General features: G+C 42.2%; 1 pseudogene; it reads right to left on the bottom strand.

Annotated features, from left to right (window-relative positions):
* Positions 1-5,403: 5,403 nt before the first annotated feature.
* LOC128059499 (translationally-controlled tumor protein-like) lies at positions 5,404-5,914 on the bottom strand (annotated as a pseudogene).
* Positions 5,915-15,658: the final 9,744 nt, after the last annotated feature.

Below are 15,658 nucleotides of genomic sequence, written 5' to 3'. Positions count from 1 at the left end.
TCCTGCATTGGAGGCAGACGCTTTAACCTCTGAGCCACCAGGGAAGCCCCTAACATTATTATACTGCATGTTTAAAATTTTCCTTTTCATATTCTTAAAGACAGGAAAGACTTGTAAATATTTATAAATGTTTTATGATAGTTCTAACGCAATGCCTAATTTATTATAAAATATATTATTTTGTGCCAGAACTAGCTCTCTCTCCCACAATCTCTTCTGCTGTTTTGGTGGCTTGGACAAGCGGGCTAGCTTCTAGATACTTTTCTCTTTTTTTTACACAAGTAACATTGATATGGCCTATATATTGTCAGGTGCTTAGAGGCATTTCGATTGATAATGACCAGAATTTCACAAGACATAACCATCTTTGCAAGAGTGTTGAAGGAGCATCTTATCTTGGTTCAAGTCAGAAACAGTGTTAATGAGACACATCTGGGAGTGAAATATTTCTCTCATCAGAGAAAAATATACATAAATATATATTTTTATTGTTCAACTACATTGTGAAATATGGTGCATTTCTTAGATAACTTACAAGGGAGCCTTCTGAAGAAAGGGTAAACATAAAAGGAATGGTGAGCCTTAAATGGAACCTAACAAGGCAATACGGAGAAGGCAATGGCACCCCACTCCAGTACTCTTGCCTGGAAAATCCCATGGATGGAGGAGCCTGGTAGGCTGCAGTCCATGGGGTCGCTAAGAGTTGGACACGACTGAGCAACTTCACTTTCACTTTTCACTTTCATGCATTGGAGAAGGAAATGGCAACCCACTCCAGTGTTCTTGCCAGGAGAATCCCAGGGACAGCGGGGCCTGGTGGGATGTCGTCTATGGGGTCACACAGAGTCAGACACAACTGAAGTGACTTAGCAGCAGCAGCAGCAACAGAGATATAACCAGATGAAGCGGCATGCGGCCAAAGTGGGCTATGGTTAGTACTCCCTCATGACAGGTCCACGACAGGCACTTAAGCCAGTCAAAGTTGTGTATTGCTCTGAATTTTTCCTGTGGATCTGATATTAACACTAGTGGGAGCTCTTTTACATTAAGGTTAAAAAAAAAAGATCACAAGGCCTGCAATTCTGCCACCCTTTCCCTCTCATATTAGATCCAGTCCTCACATCTGGGAGAATGGTCCTTAATGGCAGCTATCATTTGCCAAGACTAAGATCAGTTTTTGGTTTTGTTTTTAAGTATTCTGAGGCACTAGAACATAGAAGTCAATAATTCACTACCTTCTTTCTAACTCTGAACAATATTTAAGCCAGTGATGGGAGATTAGCTGCAGGTCATCAGTTGGTGTTGTCTTTTGGTTTTAAGTTATCTTCACAGTGGTTATGTATATGAGGCTGTCACTTGAAGAAAATAAGAAGAAAGCACATGAGCAAATGCAGTTGGAGAGGCAAACAGTTGTTCTCCTACCTTTGGAGGACACAGAAAGGAAAATGTAAGAAAGTTTGTTAAGCATTTACCTGTAACCTCTGACAGCGCTGTTACGACTTTGCAAACAAGCTCTTTCTAGTGGCCGTCCCCTCAGTTACAGCTGCTGTGATGCCCAGTACTCAGAACAGCGTGGTGTGAAACTTCTGGCATGAGGCCTGGATGAAGCAGGGCAATTTCTCTCTGACTTTGGCTCTCTTGACTGCAATACTTGATTATAAATAACAGGGTGGCCTGGCACATTTGTGGGGAGCTGGGACTCACAATATGAGATTTTTAATCTTGGAAAGGCATTGAGTCTCCATTTTCTTGCACTCTTACACTCATCCCAACATAACTCTATTTCTGATCAAAAGAGGAAGAGAACCTGGAGGAATAAGCTGTTGGAGCTGTGAGCTATTCTGGGGACCACAGACTCCATCCCCTCCCTTATACATCGAGGCAAAGACCCCCAAGAGCTACAGTGGCTTGACTGAGGTGGTTCTCTTCTCTATTTTGTTATCCTGGCTATGCTGGGTCTTTGCTGTTGCACGCAGGTTTTCTCTAGTGGTGGTGAACAAGTGCCACTCTTTACTGTGGGGCATGGGCTTCTCATTACGGTGGCTTCTCCTGTTGCAGAGCACAGGCTCTGATGCACAGGCCTCAATAGTTGTGGCCTCCTGCAGTGCAGGGGCCCAATAGTTGCAGCTCATAGGCTCTAGAGTGCAGGCTCGGTGGTTGCGGCACATGGGCTTAGTTGCCCAAGACATGTGGAAACTTCCTGGACCAGGGATTGAACCTGTGTCCCCTGGCAGGTGGACTCTTATCCACTCTACCACCAGGGAAATCCAGGGCCAAGTTTTCTTCTGATTCTTTTCATGACACCACGCTACAAATCATGAACATGTATTAAATAAAGTTCACAGCTTTCATCTGGTAGAGAGTGGGTAGCGGTGGGGCTCCCTAAGTGTCAGGCACCATGTTAAAGGTTGTACGTACGCTCTCTCATATATTCCTCATACCGAATCTGAGATCATTATCATCCTTAGTCTGCAGGTTTATAAACTGAGGCTTTGAGAACTTAAGTCACAGACTAGTATATGGCTGAGTGAGGATTCATACCTAGTTATGTCTGAAGGCAAAGGCCATTTATTCAAAGTGCTATACCATACTATATTATCTGTGTAGAACATAACTTATTCTAAAGAAAGAAGCATTACCAAGATGTGGAAAGTAATTTGAGACCCCAAGAAAAGGTGAGATCCCAGGAAACATATCCAGGACAGGAATTATCCCTTAATAACCTTAATCATAGCTGACAGCTACCATTGACTGAGGGGCTATTAAACACCAGACATTTTATTTCATTTAGTTATTGCAACCGCCTTGTTCAGTAGAGATATTATATATCCAGTTGTTTCATAGGGACTTCCCTGGTTGTCCAGTGGTCAAGACTCTACACTCCGAGTGCATAGGATCCAGGTTCCATCCCTGGTCAGGGAACTGGATCTTGCACGCCACAACAAAGACCATGTGTATCATAACTAAGACTAGGGCAGGCAATCCAAAAATAAGTGAATAAATATTTTAAAAATTGAAAGTATGAGGAACTATACACCCAATTTTCACATGAAGAAACTGAGAATTAGAAAATTAAAATTTCCCAAGTCACACACTTGGCAAGTGGTAAAATGAAACTTTGTATTAAATATGAGTGCTTTGAGACATCATACCTTTATTCATCTTAAAATGAGTGCCTGGCTCATGGAATCTGTTTAAATAAATATTAAGTGTAAGAACAAGTGAATGAAAACAATGGATGAATGGGAACTAGAGTAGAGCATGCACCTGGCATGTAATGCTCAAGCTGGCCTTAGTTAGACTGTCTTGAAAACAAAGAAGTAATAAATATATAATATATTGTTTTGCTCCAAGAGGTAGAACGGGGACAAATCAGTGGAAATTGCAGGCTTCCTGTGGCTTCCTGTACAGGAACCTGGCTTCGAAAATGTCCTTGCCTGGATGACCTTCAATTCTATGATTCAAAAATTCTGTGAAAGTCAGTGTCTCTACAGAGGCATAATAAAAGCACTTCAACAATACAGAGTTGCCTGGTAAAACAGTGACCTGCCTGTTTTTGAAGGTGTTCCAGCTACATGACCACCCGCCAGAAATGCTGTAGAAGAAACGCTACAAATTGGGTACTGTAGAAGACTGCAAAGACGGCTGTACATATTCTCTTCTTTTTTTACATATCCTTTTGCAAGACGATGTTGAAATAGTTCCCAGTGAGAGATGGCATTTCCCCACCCCTTGAATCTGGGCTGGCCTTGTGAACTGCTTCACCAAAGAGAAGCAATACCATGCCAGTTCTGAGTCTAGGTCTCAAAAGGCCTTGCATAGTTTCATTCTCCTAGAAATTTCAGAGACCCATATGAATAAACCCTCACTAGACTAGTTTTTTGAGAGCATGCCAGACTTCACTAGCTATGGTGAAGTACCATAGCTAGTAGCCATCCAACCTCTGGAAGCAGACCCACTTAGCTGACCTATAGCTCTCCACAGACACATAAGTGAGTTTAACCTGTAAATTCATAGGCAATGACTCACACAGTTAGTAGTTGCTGTGTGATTCTCAAAAGCACCGTCTGAGATGAAGGGAAGAGATAGGGAATGTCTGATGTCCCAATCAGAACAGCCTGCGCCATCGTCATCTACCAGTGTCCAAAAGGCCTCCAGAGACTTTTTTCAATGGACTTAGTGGTCAGTGTTAATTGGGCATCTTACTATTCGCCAGACAATGGCTTTAATGCTTTATGTAAATTAATTCTTAAGCCTCAAAAGACCTAGGGAGAAATGTATTATTTTTTAAATTTCAGTTCAGTTCAATCGCTCAGTCATGTCCGACTCTTTGCGACCCCATGAATCACAGCACACCAGGCCTCCCTGTCTATCACCAACTCCTGGAGTTCACTCAGACTCACGTCCATCGAGTCGGTAATGCCATCCAGCCATCTCATCCTGGGTCGTCCCCTTCTCCTCCTGCCCCCAATCCCTCCCAGCATCAGAGTCTTTTCCAGTGAGTCAACTCTTTGCATCAGGTGGCCAAAATACTGGAGTTTCAGCTTTAGCATCATTCCTTCCAAAGAAATCCCAGGGCTGCTCTACTTCAGAATGGACTGGTTGGATCTCCTTGCAGTCCAAGGGACTCTCAAGAGTCTTCTCCAACACCACAGTTCAAAAGCATCAATTCTTCAGCGCTCAGCCTTCTTCACAGTCCAACTCTCACATCCATACATGACCACAGGAAAAACCATAACCTTGACTAGACGGACCTTAGTCGGCAAAGTAATGTCTCTGCTTTTGAATATGCTATCTAGGTTGGTCATAACTTTTCTTCCAAGGAGTAAGCGTCTTTTAATTTCATGGCTGCAAGCACCATCTGCAGTAATTTTGGAGCCCCCAAAAATAAAGTCTGACACTGTTTCCACTGTTTCCCCATCTATTTCTCATGAAGTGATGGGACCAGATGCCATGATCTTCGTTTTATGAATGTTGAGCTTTAAGCCAACTTTTTCACTCTCCTCTTTCACTTTCATCAAGAGGCTTTTTAGTTCCTCTTTTCTTTCTGCCATAAGGGTGGTGTCATCTGCATATCTGAGGTTCTTGATATTTCTCCCAGCAATCTTGATTCCAGCTTGTGCTTCCTCCAGCCCAGCGTTTCTCATGATGTACTCTGCATATACGTTAAATAAGCAGGTTGACAATATACAGCCTTATGAACATTATTTTTAGACAACCTACATGATGTGTTGGGTTTTTTTCCCCTCCCTCAAAAATAATGCTTCTACTCCGAATAAATCAATGTCAAAATAAAGAGCTCAAGTTGACCCTAGTCCCGTTTGTCTCAGTCCTGGTAGATGAAAAGCAGCTGCCAGCCAGTTATGAAGATAGGTGCTAGATCCAAAGTCACAGCCAAACTTGTTAACACGTTTCCATTTCAAAACCTTCCTTAAAGAAAATCATATATGGGGTCACAACATCCTCACACAAGTCCAGCAGCACAACCATGCAACTGGATTCGTGTTTTCACCAGTAAAGAACTGACGGTTTTTTAAATTAGTGAGGGGGGGCTCGATTTGTTCCATAGCCCCTGCCATAAAAGGCTTTACTCTTCTGATCTCTATACTTCAAGTTTCCGTTTGACTGACCTCAGGTGATTTTAATGTACTTCTTGTAAGCTTCTTTTGTGAAGCTTGTTTCCTGCAAGTGATGGTTCATGGCAATATTGACACCAGTGATTACTGTGCTTTAGGTACCTTCGCCCCCTTCAGGGGAGCCATTTCCATCAGTGAGCCGAGTCATCAGTGTTACCCTCTGTGCTACTGACCAGCTTCCCCTCCACTTCCAGACACAGCCCGTCAGTGACCTCCTAGATCTCGTAGATGTTGGAGAACATCTCATCATGCCTGACGAGGTCCCAGTAGGTGACCATGAAGGCCACTGCCACGCTAGCTTAGCAGGAGCCCCAGCTCAGAGTGAGCCTGGTGTAGCCCAAGCAGGTGGCGGAAGCGGGGAATGGGCGGAAAAGCAGAAGTGTTTTATTATTGGACTGATTTGACAGATAGAGAAAACTAGGCCAGAGAACTGACACCTACCTAAAGTACAGAGTGAGTAAATGTCCAGCCTAGGTTTTGAACTCAGGAAGCACAAAGCTACAGCCCTAGCTCTTAGCCACACTCCTCTGCTTCTTGCTATTGGATGTAAAGTAGGTGATTGTCTGTAAGAACTAAAAATATCTTCACAGAACCTGGTAGTTGTAAATATCCCCCCAGTGCCTTTCACCAGGCTCTCTTTACAGAGCCTGGGATGTCACCAAATACCACATTCAGTTTCCACGCTTCTTCCATCTCAAAGTTGTTTTTCTTTTTCCCCTGTTTCTAAGAAATTTCACTGTTAGACTTAAAGTTTAGAACCATGATCAGGAGAAATATTTAAGAAGGCTCATTATTCAAAGCATGGGAGCAATTAGAGGGAAAAAAAGAAATCTCCTTTTCCAAAAGAGAATCAATTTTCCACTAGGAGAGTTTCCATTCTACCAAGAAATGAAAATGTGTATAAATTAGGTGTAGAAAAATACATGAGACGGCTTATGCAAAAAAGGTTTAACCTGGGAATCAAATACTAAATAAAATGATAAAAGCAGATCTAATAGTCATGATTGATGTCCAAGATATGTCGGGGTTTTCCCTCCAAGATACAGTTTCCCTGCAGCTCATGATAATTACAAAATGTCTCAAATCACCTCTTTTCTTGGTGAGTAAAATGGACTGCCAACACTTCAAACATAGTAAACCAGTCCAACAGGAAGAAAGCCAAGGAATGTATCCATTCCAACATTTTTTACAGTCTGGTAGTGTGTCACTCTCTGAGAGAACTGCAATGCCAAACTGGATGAAACATGTAAGACACACACACTTTTCTAGCAATTTCTTCTGCCTTATCTAGTTTCTCCATTAGAGCCGGGGGTATCACTCACTTCCCTCCCATTGTGTGTGTGTTTAGATATCTCTTGCAGGAGAGTATCCTCTATCACCTCCCATTCCCATCCCACTGCCAGGAACTTGACCCTGGCAGAGTAGTGTGAATGCCTTTGTGTCTATATGCAGACCGTCCTTTTATTTTACCCATTTGCCTAATTATCTTATTCTATATTCTCAACTCCTTCTTGCTTGTGGCTTCTTAAGGTCTCAATGGGAGCTCCTAACTTCACCTACCCCTTTAGACTAATCAGTGGGCTCTCAAAAGCAAGACTGCAGTCTTCTGGGAAGTTTTCCTGGAACCCTTTTTTTTTTCTTTCCCTTTTTTTCTTTTTAATAGGCTTTATATTTCAGGCTCTCTTTAGATTCACAGCAAAATAGAGGGGCAGGTACAAAGAGTACTCATACACTCCCTGCTCTCACATACACATAAGCTTCCCCCACTATCAGCATCCCCTAGCAAAGCGGTACAATTGGTTGCACTTGATGAACCTACATTGACATCATTATCACTCAGAGACACACTTTACATTAGGGATCACTCTTGGTATTTTACATTTTATGAGTTTTGACAGATGTCTGATGATGCTTATCCACGGATATAGTAGCATGTAGAGTAGTTTGTGAGAGCTGGATGGTGAAGAAGGCGGAGCACCAAAGAATTGATGCCTTCAAACTATGGTGCTGGAGAAGACTCCCAAGAGTCCCTTAGACAGCAAGGAGATCAAACCAGTCAATCTCAAGGGAAATCAACCCTGAATACTTGTTGTAAGGACTGATGCTGAAGTTGAAACTTCAGTATTGTGGTCATCTGAGGCAAACAGCTGACTCATGGGAAAAGTCCCTGATGCTGGGAAAGATTGAGGGCAGAAGGAGAAGAGGGCATCAGAAGATGAGATGGCTGGATGGCATCACAGATACAATGGACATGAACTTGGGCAAACTTCGGGAGATGGTGAGGGACAGAGAGGCCTGGCCTGCTGTAGTCCATGGGGGTGCATAGAGTTGGACATGACTTGGTGGCTGAACAACAACAACAGAATAGTTTCACTGCCCTAAAAATCCTCTGTGCTCCACCTATTCATTCCTCCTTCTCCACTGCTGCTGCTGCTGCTGCTAAGTTGCGTCAGTTGTGTCCGACTCTGTGCGACCCCATAGACGGCAGCCCACCAGGCTCCCCTGTCCCTGGGATTCTCCAGGCAAGAACACTGGAGTGGGTTGCCATTTCCTTCTCCAAAGCATGAAAGTGAAAAGTGAAAGTGAAGTCACTCAGTCGTGTCTGACTCTTAGCAACCCCATGGACTGCAGCCTATAGTTCTGTGTTTTTCAGAATGTCGTATAGTTGGAATCACACCATGTGTGGTAAGCTGCCTTAGTCATGTCCAGCTCTTTGCAACCCTATGGGCCATAGCCCACCAGGTCCATGGGATCCTCCAGGCAAGAATAAGGAATGGGTTGCCATTTCCTTCTTCAGAGGATCTTGCCAACCCAGGGACTGAACCTGCATCTCTTATGTCCCCTGCATTGGCAGGAGGATTCTTTACCACTAGAGACCCCTGGGAAGCCCCAAATCTTATTGTAGCCTATAGCTTTTTCAGATTGGCTTCTATCAGTAATATGTATTTAAGTTTCCTCCATGTTTCCTCATAGATTGATAGCTTCTTTTTAGTGTTGAATACTATTCCATCATCTGGATGTACCATAGTTTATCCATTTACCTGCTGTCTCTGTCACCTTGGGCTGCTATAACAAAACAGTGTGAACTTCGTGGCTTAAACAACAATTTCTTTCTCACAGTTCTAGAGGCTGAGAAGTGCAAGATAAAGGCACCTAGATTCAGTTTTCTTCTGGCTTGCAGATGGCCTCCTTCTGGCTGTCTCCTTGTGTGTGAGTGTGTGCTAAGTCACTTCAGTCGTGTACGACTCTTTGCAACCCCGTGGACTGTAGCCCACCAGGCTCCTCTGTCCATGGGATTCTCTAGGTGAGAATACTGCAGTGGGTTGCCATGCCCTCCTCCAGGGGATCTTCCCAACACAGGGATTGAACCCAGGTGTCTTATGTTTCCTCTTGGCAAGCAGGTTCTTTTACCACTAGCACCACCTGGGAAGTCACCTTAGATGGCAGAAAAAAGAAAGCTCTGGTTCTCTCCTTCTCTCACAAGAAGCAAATCCCATCATGGGGGCTCTACCCTCATGCCTCATCTAAATCTAACACCCCTCAAAGACCCCACCTCCTGCAACATCACTATAGAGGGTAGGGCTTCAACATATGAACTTGGAATGTTGTTGTTGTTATTTAATCACTGAGTCGTTTTCAACTCTTTTGCGGAGGGGAGAGGGGCAACACAAACATTAAGCCCATAACACACTGAAGGACATTTTGGTTGATTCCAAGCTTTGGCTATTAAAATAAAACTGCTATAAACATCTGACTGCACATTTTTTGTGTAGAAATAATTCTTCAACTTATCTGGGTAAATACTAGGGGGTATGATTGCTGGACCATATGGTAGTATGGTAAAGTTACCGATCAGGGTCCCTGGATTCTTAAGTTAGTAGAAATTGGTAAGAGGAATTCAGGGAAAGCTTGACAAACACTGCAGCATGAGGGGATGGAAACAAGTAATAGCTGCCGTTGCTTGCTCCCTGCGTGGGGTAAGCTGGTCCCTGAAGGGATGAGGGTAGGGGACAGATTGGTGGGTCAGCTGGGAGGAGTGGCTTTAGGTGGTCTGCCCACCCCCTTGCTGGTGCTGGGTGCAGAGATCAATCATGTACAGTCTTGTCAGAAGTGGCACTTGAGTTTGGCCACTTTGCATCTTGCTCATGATTTGCCGCAACTGCAAATTCATGAGGTATTTTTAATCCCCTGTAGTGTCTTTGTATTCTGTTGCTCAAGAAGACCTTTGTCCAGGTGCAAGCACTCCAGCCAGTAAAGGGTCCCAGGTACAGGCCCTATCCTGTTTCACTCAAGAGTTTGTGTAGTTTTGTAAAAAAACTGCCACGCTGTCTTCCAAGGTAGCTGTACCATTTTACATAGCCACTGGCAACTGAAGAGAGTTCCTGTTGTTCCACAGCCTGGGAAGCATTTGGTATCATCAGTGTTCTGGATTTGGGCCATTTTAATAGAAGTATAGTGGATTCTAATTGTTGGTTTTTGTATTGTATTTTTTTGTTTTTTTTTCTATTGTATATACACTACACAGTAAGATTTTCCTATTTTCCTTCAAAATGTTTTTATAAAAGTAATATATACTCTATAGAAGTCCCCTTTGCACACCAGTCTCTGCCTTAGACTCGACTATTAGCTAGCCACAAGGGACCCAACGTCAACAATTTCCTATACCTCCTAGAAATATATCTTTTTACCTCTCTTCTGAATCTATTCCTTCTGCCATGTCTTTTTAAAAATAATTTAATCTATTATTTATTTTTGACTGCGCTAGTCTTTGTTGCTGTGCGGGCTTTTTTCTAGTTGTGGCAGTTGGGGGCTTCTCTCTGGCTGCAGTATATGGGTTTCTCGTTGCGGTAGCTGCTCTTGTGGAGCACGGGCTCTAGGGTGCTCGGGCTCAGTAGCTGCAGTTCGGGTTTTAGAACACAGGCTCACTAGCTGTGACACACAGGTTTGGTTGCCCCATGGCATGTGGGATCTTCCTGGATCAGGGATTTAACCCGTATCTCCTGCGTTAGCAGGCAGCTTCTTCACCACTGAGCCACCAGGGAAGCCCCCTTCCACTATGTCTTGATCTCACCCCACTCAAGCCTAGACCTGTCAATGTGTTTTTGTGTTTAAATAATTTTATGTAGGAAAACATTCTGTATTTATAATTACAGTAAGCCCAGAGAATTGCTTTTATAATCTGTGATGTCTCTGGTTGTTGAACTGCCCATGTGATTCTCTTATTATCATTTTTGCAACAATAGATTTATCAATTAAAATACAATATTTTATCCATAATTTTTACTAAAATGGAAATATTTTATTCACAAAATTCCTGTTTAAAGCCTTCTCTTTTTAAAATAATCCATTCAATTTGAGCAAAAACCTAGTTATTTAAGTAAAAAGTATGTGTTTAAATTAAAAGTGAGTTATCATCTGACATTATATTTAAAAAGAGACTGAAATCAAGTTTTTATTATGGTTTTGGTTGTTCATTAGTAGGTTTTCTTGGAGGCTGAATTCACCTTGAGTGTGAATTCTACTCTCAGATAAGGCGATGTGGGAAAGAAAATCCAGCCAATGGAAGAGGGTAACAAAGACCACCCCCCGCCCCACTCCACCGCCGTGGGAAGAAATTCTCATCACTAATGGAGAAGGTGAAGGGCCAGGCCAAGCAATGTGGGAGAAGAATTTCCTTTTCCCATGAACTCTGCCTTTGGCAGCAAGGATTTCTAGATTGGAAGAAGGGGTGGAGGGCCAAAGATGGCCAGGGCTTTCCCTGGTTCGAAGATTTCTGCAACAAGAACAGACGTGTACTGCTCAGTGCTCCATTTCTTCTCAAATAAAATAATTAAAGTTTTGAGTTTTGCCAAAGTTATACAAACAAAACTTAACTAGTTCTACAAGTGGGGATGGTTTAGTCACTTAGTTGAGCCCGCCACAGTCCTATAGCGTGCTCTGTCCATGGAATTTTCCAGACAAGAATACTGGGGATTGCCATTTCCTACTCCAGGGGATCTTCCTGACCCAGGGATCGAACCTGAGTCTCATGGCCTCCTGCATTGCCAGTGGATTCTTTACCACTGAGCCACCAGGGAAACCCAGGTTTACTACTAATAAGAACATAGGTCGGTACAACCTCACCTCCCATCATTTCCCCTTACCTAGAGGAAATAAGTTAGACTCTTAATTGCTATTAACTGCCTGAAAATTGGGTTTCCCAGATGGTGCTAGTGGCAAAGAACCTGCCTGCCAATGCTAAAAGACATTAAGAGATGCTAGGTTTGATCCCTGGGATTCCCTGGAGAAGGCCATGGCAACCCACTCCAGTATTCTTGCCTGGAGAGTCCCATGGACAGAGGAGCTTGGCAGGCTACTGTCCATAGGGTCACAAAAGTCAAACACGACTAAAGCCTCAAAACCCACCTGAATTGCTCCATTTCCCTGGTCTCCACACTATTCTTTTTCTCCTTTCAAGAGGAGTGAACTCTAAGTTTCTTGAAGCTTACAAGTTTTAGGAACTCTTTTTAAGAGAAAGTTGCATTTCAAATAAAAAATTAAATGGAACTCTAAGACTTAAGCTTCATTAGCTTCATGGTAAACCTGCCTCTGCCTTCCAGTGAAAACACACAAGGTCTATTGTTTGAAATGATCCTGTCTCCCAATCCACATACCATGTCTGGAACAACAAATCTCTCAATAATTTATATTCAAGTTGTTTCCAAAGGCCAACATCCTCTATAAAATCTTTTCTATTGAACAGCAAAAACAGTAATATTTCTTTCATTCCATTTTCTCTAAAATTTAATTCTGTATTTTCCTTCACTTACCATCCTGTAACACATACTTATCCCACTTGGTTTGCGGCAATTTTAGAAAATGACATAGAGTCATGAGTAGCCCATGAAGCACAATTAGGAATAAAGTTGGCTTTTCATATCAAAGGACATTAGTTATTATCTAAATCATTAAGTTTGAGGCAGAAGTCCTTTTCTAGGTGCAAAAAGCTTTAGGGAAAAGATAATTTCTAATATTCGACTTAATATAGCTGCTTTGCTATAAAAAGTGGTAAAATACTAAATTTTAAAGATGACCAGAGGGTAGGTAGTGAAGCCACTAAGAACAAAACCAAGTAGGGTAAAATCATAGGCACAAAATGTAACTTAAAGGAGTGGCAAAGCTGAAGCTATGTTTCTTTAGCATTATGAATCTCTTTCTTTGCAAACGACAATTCCAGAGCTCCAACGAGGCAATCTTATACATCAAACTGTCAGGAAAATATGTGCCTCTCTCCTGCAGTGTCATGTTACTACCGAAATTTTTATTTTCCAGTAATACAGGAGTTAGTAATTAGAAGGTATATTATTTCTGGCCAACCATAGTGGATACAACCACAGAAAAGGTTAATTGTTTTGCTACAAACACTGCAGTAATTAGCTTTTAAAGTGGGGCTCGACAGGCAACATACTTCAAGTGAAAGTTTGTAAATAAAGGTTATGCTCAATGTTGTGATCATGTACTGTGCTTAGTCGCTCAGTCGTGTCCAAGTCTTTGCAACCCCGTGAACCATAGCCCGCCAGGCTCCTCAGGATTCTCCAGGCAAGAATACTGGAGTGGATTGCTATGCCCTCCTCCAGGATGTTGTGCTTGTAGACTCCTCTAAATTAAGTCAATGAGCCATCAAATTCACACTTATCATCTGTAGGGATTGGAGCCGTGGGGAGCCCTTCCAAGGGTTAGACCAAGAAGAGTTTAGGCAGAAACTTCAGGAGGGAAGGTCCGGTGCAGCCCAAGTTCCTCTCTTTCCCTCTGTTCTCTTCTGCGCCTCTGCTCAGCCCAGACTCCTCTAGCAGGAATCCCCTTAATGCTGTTTGCTCCCCAGTCCCTTAACACCTGAGGGGCAGTCACAAGCAGGCCTATCCACATGTCTGCAGGCCCCAGGCAAGAGTACAAAGGAGGGCACCGTACTCTATTTATTTTTTATTGAAATACAGTTGGTGTACAATGTTGTGTTCGTTTCTGGTGTGCAGCAAAGTGACTCCGTTATACTGATACATATACACACTCTTTTTCATATTCTACTCCACTATTGTTTATTACAGGTTACTAATATAGTTCCCTGTGCTATACAGACTTTGTTGTTTATCTTTTATATACAGGAGTTTGTATCTACCAATCTCAAACTCCTAGTTTGTCGCTCCCCGACCCCTTTCCCCCGCTGGTAACCATGGAAGTTTGCTTTCTATGTCTGTGAGTATGTTTCTGTTTCATTAAGCTCATTTGTAGCATATTTCAGATTCCACATATATGTGACATCATACAGGGTTTGTCCTCTTACTGACTGACTTAGTGTAACAATCTCTAGGCTCACCCATGTTGCTGCAAATGGCATTATTTCCTTCTTCTTTATGGCTGACTAGTCTTCCCTTGTGTATATATGTACTTCGTCTTCTTTATCCGTTCATCTGCAGATGGACATTTAGGTGCTTTCCATGTCTTGGCAACTGTAAGCAGTGATGCTATTGAACGCTGAAGTGCATGTATCTTTTCAAATTATAGTTTGTCTCACTATACATCCAGGAGTGGGATTGCTGAAGCATATGGTAACTGGTTTTTTGGGAACCTGAATACTGTTTTTTGTAGTGGTTGCACCTCTATGTTTACATAGTTAAAAGTTATAAATCAAGCTAACAAACTGTTAAATAAAATATGTTCAGTCCTACATTTATCCTAAGATAAAAATTTTATTATGTATAAAGCTATATTTTAATGAATATGGGCATTTTAATGGGTACGGGCAGTGATCAAAAGATTTAATTATTATTGTGAGTGCCTGCATAGCCTGATGATGGGCTGTAGATGTTTGGATAAGTAATATTAACAAAATAAAAACTCATACAACTTACTCTATGAAATTTATTTTCTGCCCTTCATTTCAGCAAAATAACTTCAGGAAGTTGTTATACCTATATTTTTCATATAACTAGTGTTCTATTAACAATAAGGCCAAACAACATAATATAGTAGCTTTGGAATTTTTAAATTTAAGTTCAACTTTTGGAGAAACTTTTTTCTGCTCAGTAGCAGTTGAAATTGCCAACAAGATTCTTAAAAAAGTACTTATTTTAGAAAATGAAGAATTGGGGTTCCTGTTCTGGCACATAAAGAGTATAGAAGCCAGCACTTCATCCTAACAAGTAAAAAGCTGAACAAACTGAAAATCAACAACTCTTTTTAGATCTTTCAGGGAACTGAAATCACAAAGCAAACTGCTGCTCCTAAAATTGGAGAGACAAATTGGTAGAAACAGAGAATCACAACTTACTGGAGCAGAAACCCATGGGCAGAAACCTCCAGGGGAACCAGTAAGGGGTATGAAAAACCTGAACTGTCATCGATGAATTCCTGGAGATTCAGTGCCAATGACTCTGAGAGTTAAAAACTTCATGGAGATCCAGTGTTTGCAGGATACCCACACTTCTGGGAGTTTTCTCTTCTGAAGCTCTACCAGATTCTCACAGTGAATATTAGAGAGAAAAAAAAAAAAACCCTCACATTTCTGGCAGGGTGGAAAGAAAAGGTAAAATTTTGAAACATGCTACAGAATTCTGTTCTTAACAAGTTCTGCCCGCTAGAGAAATTATCTTACCAGAAACTAACCTTTGGGGTTTTCAGTTCAGTTCAGTCACTCAGTCGTGTCCAACTCTGCCACCCCATGGACTGCAGCACACCAGGCTTCCCTGTCCATCACCAACTCCCAGAGCCTACTCAATCTCATGTCCACTGCATCAGTGATGCCACCCAACCATCTCATCTTCTGTCATCCCCTTCTCCTCCCGCCTTCCATCTTTCCCAGCATCAGGGTCTTTTCCAATGAGTCGGTTCTTTGCATTAGGTGACCAAAGTATTGGAGTTTCAGCTTCATCATCAGTCTTTCCAATGAATATTCAGGACTGATTTCCTTTAGGATGAACTGGTTGGATCACCTTGCAGTCCAAGGGACTCTCAAGAGTCTTCTGTAACACCACAGTTCAAAAGCATCA

The sequence above is a fragment of the Budorcas taxicolor genome, chromosome 14 (assembly GCF_023091745.1).
Source record: "Budorcas taxicolor isolate Tak-1 chromosome 14, Takin1.1, whole genome shotgun sequence".
NCBI classification, from domain to species: Eukaryota; Metazoa; Chordata; class Mammalia; order Artiodactyla; family Bovidae; genus Budorcas; species Budorcas taxicolor.
Note: the sequence above shows the minus strand (reverse complement) of the source record. Positions and strands in the feature narration are given on the sequence as shown.